Source organism: Triticum urartu, chromosome 2A (genome assembly GCF_056163025.1).
Source record: "Triticum urartu cultivar PI428250 chromosome 2A, HENAU_Tu73, whole genome shotgun sequence".
Lineage (NCBI taxonomy): Eukaryota > Viridiplantae > Streptophyta > Magnoliopsida > Poales > Poaceae > Triticum > Triticum urartu.
The window spans coordinates 727563799-727572817 of record NC_141874.1 but is presented as its reverse complement, the minus strand read 5'-3'; the positions used below and the strand labels follow the sequence as shown (position 1 = coordinate 727572817).

General features: G+C 41.3%; 1 pseudogene; it reads right to left on the bottom strand.

Annotated features, from left to right (window-relative positions):
• Window positions 1-1790: 1790 nt before the first annotated feature.
• Window positions 1791-5154, bottom strand: LOC147987246 (protein FAR1-RELATED SEQUENCE 5-like; annotated as a pseudogene).
• Window positions 5155-9019: the final 3865 nt, after the last annotated feature.

Genomic DNA, 9019 nt, shown 5'->3' with positions numbered 1-9019 from the left:
AATGATAGAAGTTACAGATATGCATATGGAAGCTGATTTTTGAGTGAACATGTTCCATAATTGTTTTTTTATCCCCCAAAGTTGCTTGCACAACATCATTAAGTTGCCTGCACAACAAACTTAAGTTGCTTGCATAGCACGTCCCCTCATCATAATTACTTTTTGAGCAAGTCTCTTACTGTTTTTAAGGAAGTCTCTTACTGTCTTTGAGCAACTCTGTTACTGTGTTTTGAGCAAGACTGTTCATATGTTTTGAGCAAGTCTCTTACTGTTTTTGAGCAAGCATGTTACTATGTTTCACCAAGTCTCATACATCATGTTACAGATATGCATATGGAAGCTGTTTTTTTAGTGAACATGTTCCATAATTGTTTTTTTATCCCCCAAAGTTGCTTGCATAACATGAGTAAGTTGCCTGCACCCTTTTTTAAGTTGCTTGCATAACACATCCCCTCATCGTAATTACTTTTTCACCCCCCATCTTTTTTAAGTTGCCTCCATGCATGATAGCAGTTGCACACATACAAACCAGAATCGTAAATCTAGTAACGAGAACCAACACATTTTTCTTCAACTATCTAACATCCTTTTTTGTCTGGTCATCATTTACGTAGATCATGTTTCCTGTTTTAGAGAACATCGAGCCTTCAAAGCCAGTCACAGGGAACCATTATTGGGTTTTCAATGTCAATATAAGAGACCGAAGGTTCGAGGTACTTGATTCATGGAGAACTCTTGAATCCCCATCACTTGATAGGTGTGCAAGGACCATAATTGCAAGCTTCCGCAGTCTATGGGAACTGCACTACCCCAAATCACATGTTGTCCTGGACAACTTCGGGCTTGTCAACATTGATGTTCCAAAGCAAAATAACGAGTAAGTGCCCATAAGCCCCTAGATCTGAACATGCCAATAAGTCAATAAAAATGTTTAACTTACGGCTCGTGTTTCTATGAAACATTTTTTGTTTGTATAGTGTTGACTGCGGGGTTTATGCTCTTACATTTGCCAATGGATGGGAGGCAAGGAATGTTCCAAGTTTTACACCTGATGATATCCCAAACATCAGGAAACAGCTGACTATTCAATGGGTTGACAGCATTCACAACAAGGCACCATGGAAAGACGTCCTCAAATTAACATACGTTAGCTTTTTTACCTCAATGTTTTTGCTATTTTAAATCTTTTTTTTAATTTGCATGAACTCTGCAATTTTCTCTGTGGTCTTTTAATAGCCTTAAGAAATAGTTACCTTGTATTAACTTGCAACAAAACCATAGGGTGGTCGCTTTTTTGAAACTGATTTTTCTGCCAAAAAAATGAAAAATTGGAATTTATCCTTTTATTCTTATGTTACGGCACTTCGGGTATCTTCGGGTAGTTTATTTAGACAGAAACATGGCTTAGCTGCACAAAGCGACACAACATGAGTTAGTTGCATAGTTTTATCATGCAACTTGCAAAAATAGGTTTTAGGAGTTGCCTGCACACAGATCAAATGATACAAAAATAACTCGCATATGACTTGCTTGTAGTTAAGGGAGACAAGCCCCTAATTGCCAAAATAAAAAGTAGAGCTTGAACTTCAAAAAAGAACCTTTCTCCCATTAAGACATCATAACCATAAAATCTTAGATAGATAACAGGTAGGCTAAGGTAAGTCATAGACATAAAAAGTAGCAACATCCCATTCATAAATAAAAAATTCGTTCCCACACACGCGTTCTACCAGCATTCTATCTTTGCAGAATCTTATACCCAGATACTTGCCAAAATTGCCCAATGTCCATCAAACCAATCTCGTCTTGCATAGTGCTGAATTGTGCTCTGTAGAACTACAATAACTGCACTTGTTTTTCCTCTTGGGGTGCAGCTCTAGAGCTGATTGAATTCTCCGTTGCTTCGCTCTTCCTTTTGTTGTCGATTTTGGAGGGTCTCTAGGAATGGTAGGGTCTGCCATGGGAGTAGGATAAACAAGATCAGGATCAAGTATAGGAGCACCTTCAGGAATGGCAGGTTCTTTGCCCCGTGACGCAACCCCTAGCTGAACGCGTTCATCACTGGTAGTTTGTGTAGAAGGAACCAACAGTGGGTCTGCATTTTGTCGGGAAAATGTTGGGCGTATGGCATATTGTCCAGAACCACTAGGCGAGTTCAATGTTTGCAGGGCGGTCCATGCCATTAGCCCACCAGTAGTAGTACTTGTGTTTGGCGGCAGATACACAATTGCTGGTGGCCTGTGTTGTTGTGCATACCCTCTGGGATCCCTGGGCCGTTGTTCAGTTCGGGCAGGATGTGTGGCAGGAGACAGGGCTTCTGGAGCAAGGTCTCTGTTTTGCAGAGTAGGATCTCTAGGTTGCTGTATGGGCCCCGGGGGTTGAGGAACACACATCCTTGGTGCTTGTGCAGGCATCCTGGGTGCAGGCATTCTCGGTGGAGGTGGAGGGCGCCAACTTGCTGGCACAGGGCCGTAGTGTACTGGAGTGGGGCCTTTTTGAAATGGCGCAGTTGCTGAAGATGCTTGCTCATGTAGAGCAGTGTTAGGGCTAGGAACTTCCGTCGCGGCACTGTTTTGATGCGGTGCAGAAGTAGGCTGTTGAGTTCTTGGACCAGGTGGTGCTTGCACAGGCCCATTAGGTGGTTGTGCAGGTCGATTAGCCTTGTGACTACTTGACGTAGCAGGGTTACCACTTCCTGGCGGTACTGAAGAACTAGCCGTCGGTGGAGGCCCACCAGGGTTGATACTAGATGATGCCGCTGTCTTCTTTTTCCTTGACAACTTCAGGTTTTTAATCTCTTGTCATGCTGCACGCATATGTTTCTTTACAATGTCTGTAGCAGCATCAGATGCGCTAGCTCCGCGGGCAAGATTGGCAAAATCCATTTGCATGTTTGCAAGTCGGATCTCTTTCTTTGACTGTTCTGGCAACTCATCGGGCTCATGATCAGGAGCAGGTGGTGCATCAGGTATTGCTAGTGGAGTCCATCTGCGAATGATGTACTTCTCAGGGATTTTATTGACACCCAGTTGCGTGAAAACTTTCAAAATATGGCAACAAAGCATGCCATCCCTGTCCATTTTGCAACATTCACATCTATAGTCTTCAGCTCTTGGTTCACATGTCACGTAGTATCTTCTAGATCCATACTTCGCAACCCACTCCTGGTTGGGGTAAACTTCATACAAGTTAGAACCATGAGGCCGTACATATTGTACCTCGCGATCAACACAAACTCTGTTCGAAACTTAACATACAAGTCCCTGGTGTAGGCCTCATAAGCTTGATTCTCAATGGGGTAAGACGACCGCAGTTCAGTCTGCAAATGCTCTGTTCTATAGTCTTTGGCACCTTCTCGCACTAGTATGTGGGTTTGAATTTTTTGGTACTGCTTCACGAAGTTCAAGATTGATTTATGTGGGTTCACATATCGCTTAAGGACAGCGTTGAACCCCTCGCCGCGCTGGGTTGATTGCAAGAAAGGGAAGAACTGGTGCTTGAAGTAACAAGGAACCCACGTTCCTCGGTAGTTATATAGATTCTCAAAGTGGGTGTCAACCATACCCTCATACTTTAACAACAGAGCATTCCATCCTGTCTCAAACTCCTCTGGTGTCATGCTGAAGTCAACACATTCATTGAAATCACGCGACAAACCAGGGTTTCGCGCCAACATTGGTCCAAGCTTCTCTTGTGCCTTCTTCATTATATGCCAACGGCAACAACGATGCACACTCGTAGGAAACATCTTTTTAATTGATTGTGCCATCGCAATGTCTTGATCAGTTATGATGTTGGTTGGTGCTATACCATTCATTGCCTCAAGGAACGTCTCAAACAACCAATCAAAGCTCGATGCCATTTCTTGCCTAACAAAGCCGCAACCCAACATGAACGACTGCCCGTGTCTATTAATTCCAATAAATTGGGAAAAGGGCATGTTGTACATGTTAGTCATGCATGTAGTGTCGAACGAGATGCAATCGTGGTAAGCCTCGACATAAGCTTTCCTAGCTGCACCGTCAACCCAGAAAATGTTCTCCACCCTGTCCTCCTCATCGTACTTTATCTTATAAAAGAAGTCTGGATCATCTCTTTGTTGATCTTTGAAGTAGGCAACTGTCTCAATCATATCTCCTTCTTTGGTGGCATCTTTGTTTAACATTGTCTTCAGATTTGTAATGTGCTTAGTACCATAGGGGACGATCAGCTCTGTGCCATAGAAGTCTGACATAATATGCATCATACACCCTGAAAAGTAGTTTATAAAAAATCATTTTCATAAAGTAACAGATTTTTATGCATGGCACTGAGAAGTAGTTTATAGGCAGCAATTCAGACACACGAAAACATGTGAAAATGCGCAGGCAAGCCCAGGACATGGTTTGAGAAAGTACTAACTTATGATCAAGCAAGTAGTACAACTAGACATATATATGTGCACACACAAACCATTTTGATTGTTCAGGGAAAGTCCTACTTGTATTTTTTTCACACAACCTAATACATGAAAAGTGTGCAACAAGTGCAGGCAAGTTGAGGACATGTTTTGAGCCACTGCTAACACCTGGGCAAGCAACTAGCACAACAAGACTAATTAGTGCCTACTAACATATCATTTTAGCGTCAAGGGGAATGAGTGCTTACAAGCACAGGCAAGTTGTGCCCTTCACTTTGAGCAAGTACTAACAGTAAACCTCCAACTTTGCTCAGCAAAACTAATCTAGTTTAGGACCATGTTGTCGAGCAACTACCAAACTCATGGTCAAGCAAATTGCTCAACAAAACTAACTAACCTAATCAAGCCCCAGTAGTAACAAAGGAAACATCAAAAAACAGTAAAGGAGCAGAGTATTGAATCACTTAACACGTTTTAGGGCAACGGCCAAATACCACGCTTAAAAAGACCAGCAGGCTAGCATAAAATTGGTGTTCAGCAACTTAGACAAAAAACACAGGCAAGCTAGTGATCATTTTTTCACCTGTTGTTAAATTGCAGTTGTGAAGATGTGTTAGGAATGCCCTTTCTTCTGGAGGTATCCCTTGGTGCGATCGCAAGTACTTCTTCAAAGATGGCTTGTCTACTAACTTATGGTTATGCTCACCAACATAGTACACCACCTCCCAACGACCATCTACTAGTTTCACCACCATCTTGGCCTTGCAACCAGTTTGAATTATTTTATCTCGCTTTCGTTTCTTGCTTTTCTTTTTTAACTTACTTTCATCATCAAGAAAGACAATATCATCATCTTCGTCAACATGTTCTGCCTGATCAATAATTTTGTCTAGGACAGGGGGCTTTTCTGCACCTCCATCGTCCTCTGTCGGTTTTCGAAACTTGCTGCAAACAAATTGCTGCTTTACCAACATACGAGTGTCGCCAGTTCTCCTTGTTGTATTCATTTTGATGGAAAACCCAAGCTGCAGAGCATACGCATTGTAGTGCTCCTTTGCCCCTTCCAAAGTGTCAAACCTCATCCCCACGTAAGGTTCCTTGGGCTGTGACCATGCCTCGTCATCGTTTTCACCAACCAAGCCTGCCAAACTGTTTCCAACAGTCCCACCTGTTCCACCTCCGGTGTTAGTGTCAACAAGCGTGTGTTCATCCGTCTCTGTTGCTGCCGCTGGATGTGTAGTTGCTTCGACTGTTGCACCCATATCTGTAGGCATAGTTTGCACCACATGTGCCGAAGCATTGTGTGCAGCGACAGGGTTGGGAGATTCAGCCACAAACTCAGCATTGTTAGCTCCACCAAGTGTGATGCTCTGTTGTGTGCAATATAAAGGATCAAGTATATTCATGTCATGAACAAAGGCAAAATCTGGCATATTTTCCTCTGGTACTTCATTTAGGTCAATCATATTTCCAAATCTGCATTTTATAACACCATGAAAAGATATCTGAGAAGAGGCAAGCAGTTAAAACTTTTTAAAAAATGGGGACAAGCACTGTATAATTTTTTGCATGAAAGTTTTGTGCTACAACATTTTTGTCTAATCTTTTTTTTAATCATTGGCAGACATCAAACCACCAGGTTGAAGCAAAACAGATGAAGCACAAGTCATCGGTTGCATTGGGCAGCTTCTTATTCAAAGAGTGTATTGATCATGCAAATATCAGCAAATATCATGAACAATGCAATGGGATACTTCTACTTTAGTTGAAAGTAATCTAGGAATAGGAGCAGCATCAGTACTTTAGTTGAGTGACATGGTCTGTCATGTTCACTAGTATCACTTTTTATTACTGTATCTTATGGCAAGATTTACCTCCTACTAGTACCTGTGTTTAAATGTTGTGTGTGTTTTTGCTCTTCTTTTTCTTACTTCATAATGCTGGAGTATAGCACATATTTGTCCCAGATTTTTTGTTCTTGCATATCTTTTTATATACCAGGATGCACATTCCATTTTTCCAATGGAGAATAATGGTTGGAGCTCCACCCATCCTCCCGATTAACATCCAGCAATGAAGCATTTTTGCTGCACACAGAACCTTCTATAGGTAAGTTGACTCATGTATGTAGCATCATTATTTTTTCATGATCAAATATCTTCGTAAGGTCCAAATGTCTTTTAGAAGTTTTTGCTTGTCTGTTATGATGCTTTTTTGTTCAAGTACATAAAGTTTTCTTTTAAAAATGAAGCAACTAGCAAATCTGAAGGTTTTCAACAGTCAAATTATGTTTTTTTTCTCATACACATTTTTTTATGTTCATACAAGCAGGTACACCACAGACATCATATCTCCAAGAGCATTCAATAAACCAGTTACATGGAATCTACCACATTGAGCAAAGGAGGTGAGAAATCTGATCTACAATTAAAACATCAAAGCATCATACATTTTATAAAGCAACTTAGGTTACTAAAGTAGTGATGCTGCAACCACATTTAGGAGTTTTCCATCTTAGGTTACTTTCAAGTTTTACTCATGACTTGCCTGCCTATTTTTGTGTTTGCAGTTGCCTAAACAATGCACATAAGTTGCCACTTATAAGTTACTAACTAAAACTGCACAACTTATTAGTTCAACAGTACCAAGTTTTTTACACATGACTTGCCTACCAATTGTGTTGCAGTTGCCTAAGCAATGCATATAAGTTGCCACTTATAAGTTGGTAACAAAAACTGCACAGCTTATTAGTTCAACAGTACCAAGTTTTTACACATGACTTGCCTACCAATTGTGTTGCAGTTGCCTGAACAAGTGCATAAAGTAGTGATGCTGCAACCACATTTAGGAGTTTTTGCATCTTAGGTTACTTTCATGTTTTTACACATGACTCGCCTGCCAATTGTGTCGCAGTTGCCCGAACAGTGCATATAAGTTGCCACTTATAAGTTGCTAACAAAAACTGCACAGCTTATTAGTTCAACAGTACCAAGTTTTTACACATGACTCGCCTACCAATTGTGTCGCAGTTGCCTGAACAGTGAATATAAGTTGCCACTTATAAGTTGCTAACAAAAACTGCACAGCTTATTAGTTCAACAGTACCAAGTTTTTTACACATGACTTGCCTACCAATTGTGTCGCAGTTGCCTGAACAGTGCATATAAGTTGCCACTTTTTTACAAAGGTGTTTACATGTTCTTGTACACAGACGGACTTACATGCAGTTGCAGACAATTTGGCTTTTTCCGAATATTGATGAGAAACAGCAAAATCAAGCGAAAGGAGGTGAGAGATCTGACCTCTAAAATTGCAGCCCTGCCCTTTTTCTCTTGTTTTCCCCTTCTCAGATCAGAGAAGATTTAAGAGGAGAAGCAACTAATCAAGACAGCAGTGCAGGTCATCTCAAGGTTTTCTTGCCGCCATTACAAGGGATCTGAAGGTCTAATGGATCTTGTTGGAGCGTGGGCAAGAAATCTATGCCTTACTTGGGGGAGAAGAAGATGGTTGGGTGGGGTAGGCAATGGAGCTGGAAGCAATCGACGGGTGCAAGGTACGGGGGAGGAAGAGCACATGACGAGGGGACCACTAGATATCGCGTGGAGGGGGGTTGGTTGGGTCGAGACGAAGGAACAGGTGGCTGGTGGCTGGTGGGCTATGGGCCTTACCTTTTCTGTACTACGGGGGGACATGAAATTACCTTATTTGGCTGGGCCGCCAGGAAACGCTAGGGAGCAGCCGGCTGCTCCGGCTGCTCCCTAGACGCGCCCAATAATGAATGCCATCTTTGATCTTACCATGTATACATGGTTTGATTACGTTAACAACTCTAGCTGTATGGATAGAACTAGACCATGAAGGCGCGCGTTGCCGCGCCTGTCCATTCTAAAAATTATAATAGATATATGTGAATGATATTTGGGAATTTCAAATGATTTATATATTTTGAATGGTTCATGTTACAGTGCCTTACGTCCACAGCCATAGAGAAAGATTGTCTGATTTTTTATAGAAGAAATATTATTTAATTAAGCCACACTCTGCTTGAATAGGCACTTCAAGTTCAGTTCTAACATAAATATATCACCGATAAATAGATAGCCTCCAGTTCTGAAGCAGTAAAGTACCAATGCTTTTGTGTGTAATTGCGTTTGAACACCAATGGGATGAATATATAGAAATGCAAACCTTCCTCCTGATAGGACATATGTGAAAATTCAAGGTCTTAATTAGGTTGACGTTCAGTTGAGCTAACACTAACACTACATACACATTTCACATCGCCAATATTTCTACCATCAGCACGTGCTTTACTGGTACTATTGTTCTGAACCAAGGGTATATGCTTTAGTTCTAATGAATGGGATGGTGTCTTTGAATATGACTCATTGCAACTAATCCAAATAGAATCAGAAATTCAGAATTAAGAAAAAACAGCTAGTAATATGCTCAGGTCAAGCAGCAATACATGATACACGGGCAGATGAGCATGATGTATTAGTATATCCCATAATGACCCGTGAGAATCAGCCAACAAAATACATTCACCCAATCAAAGAGAAGATTGTAATTTGTACCATCCTCACGGTGTAGTGACCGTCTTCATGTCTGACTCAAGTT